This window comes from Macrobrachium rosenbergii, chromosome 56 (assembly GCF_040412425.1).
Source record: "Macrobrachium rosenbergii isolate ZJJX-2024 chromosome 56, ASM4041242v1, whole genome shotgun sequence".
Classification (NCBI taxonomy): domain Eukaryota; kingdom Metazoa; phylum Arthropoda; class Malacostraca; order Decapoda; family Palaemonidae; genus Macrobrachium; species Macrobrachium rosenbergii.
The window spans coordinates 69,874,072-69,876,362 of record NC_089796.1 but is presented as its reverse complement, the minus strand read 5'-3'; positions in this window follow the sequence as shown (position 1 = coordinate 69,876,362).

Below are 2,291 nucleotides of genomic sequence, written 5' to 3'. Positions count from 1 at the left end.
TAATAATAATAATAATAATATGTATAATAATAATAATAATAATCAACTACACTCCACCGAATCTCAAGTTTTCACAAGTTATAATATTAATGACTAATTTATAAATGGTTTATTCGCAGAGTAGAAATAAACCGCTTTATGTCTAGTGGAAAATCATTGAAGTTTTTGAATAGCGTGTTTTACGGATAATAAGATGTTTGGGCTTGTTGATTATACTAGGGTCTCCTGACATATTTGTTAAGACATTCTGAAACTCCTTGGCAAAATTTCTTATAAAGAAAACTAAAAATGGCTGACACTGCCATAAGGAAATCTTAATTTATGATACATCTAAGCTCTAACTGACTTGAAACGATTTTTGTGAAGCAATGTATGTTTTTTTAGGAGAATTATGAGACACCAAGAGGTCATGATTATGATTCATTAAGTCATTGTACATATTTTGATGATAGAGGCCGAAAAGTGGCCCAAATTCTTAATCGAACTGTTTGCATGTTTTCATAGTAGTTACAAATTACATAATAATTGTTGATAGTTTGATGGTAGTGGCATACATTAAGTTCCTTGTCTGTATAACTTTGAACAGCCATCTGACAGGAGTGAAAGAGATGGGCATGGGTCTAGTTTTATGTGCACCAGCTTAGAAAAATAGTCATGACAGCTTGTCATGCTCCAGATGAAGCAGACTAGGCTGGTGACGCAAGAATTGTGTGTCAACGAGGGCCCATCAAGACATACATCCAGATGCAGACAAAAGATCAGAGTCCAAACTGAAAAAGCGGAGTCGTCGATCAGAAGATAATTCCTCATTTGGCCATCAGCCTGGTTTCCATTTGCGGTAAACATTGTCATCCAGAACGATGGCATCATATTTCTCGTAGAACATTGACGAGTGAAAAATCTGTGAAGTTGGTTTTGAAGCATTTGATGAAAAGCTATGAGGATGGCTGGCTAGTTAGCTTTCATGCAGATGCCAACTAACATAGAAAGCAATCATGTAACCATGGCTGAACATTGATGTGGATAGAGCTTTGTGGAGTAAGAAGTATGATCATGTTCCAGTATATGGAATCCATCTTTGATATATGGTAGAGTTTTGTGTCTGTCAGAAGGTCAGAGACATCAACATGCAGGATGTTGCTCAGGCATTGGTGTTAAAGCCTCTGCACCACCATCCTGTTTGACAAATCAGGCAAGATGAAGGATTGACCAAGCCATAGAAAAAGATTAGCCAGTTTGAAGGAACTAAGCTGACCAGGAAAGTTGAGCAGTCAGATGCGTTTGTCCACACCTGCAGAGTTATTGTTCTGGATGGATGCGCCATACTGTGAAACCTTCGCTGGCCAGCTCATGGTCTTGTGCAATCACCAATAAGCCAACTTACTACAAATTGCTCTGGTGTGGTCATTCGTGAGAAATGAATATTGACCTGCACAACTAGGGAATCACATAGTTCTACTGATGAGGTACTTTGTTTAAGAGTTCAGCCGCCCAGCTCAAAGGACATAGAAAAACTTGGGATTGCATGTGAAAATACTCGGGATTGATTCAGGTAGTGGGCTGACAATTTGATGCTAATATATTCTCTCTCCAAATGGATTAAATCAACCCATGCCTTGGCTCTCTCCTTGTCACACACAACCACAACCAGATAGTCAGACCACTCTCACAAGAGGAGCACAAGCTCAGGCGCCTGAAAAGGCAGAAATGTCTGAGAGTACAACTGATGAAGCCCCAATCCATGAGTTGTAACAGGCTCACTGCCGACACCCATGCAGGTCAGTGATGGACAAGTTCAGAGCGGCATGATCTTCGCACGACGCATGAAGAGGCTGATGTAATCATTGCACAGCAGGTCAATCTGGCTGAAACAGGGCACAGCAATATTTGGGTGGTGGCTGATGACAGATGCTTCTTTGTTACTTACTGCATTTTACAAGTAGAGACAGCTTACATGCAATCTAGCCATGATGGGGGACAAGTTTAGGAAGAAAATGCTGATATCAAAGCAACTGTTAAGGAGCATGAGGACACTATTGAAGATATCTTGCCAGCACATGTATTGTTCTGTGATACTGTGTCAGCATTGTGGGGCATAGGAAAGGAACTGCGTTCAATGTTCTCAAATCTGAAAGAAACACTTAACACAATTGGTATTACAACAGAGAATGAGGCCCTGTTATACTCCAGTAGTCTGTTGCCTTCATTGCATCATGCTATGGCCACCAGAATGAAACTGATATGACAGCCATGTTACCAGGTCTGGTTAGGTAAGACACAAACCATAGGCT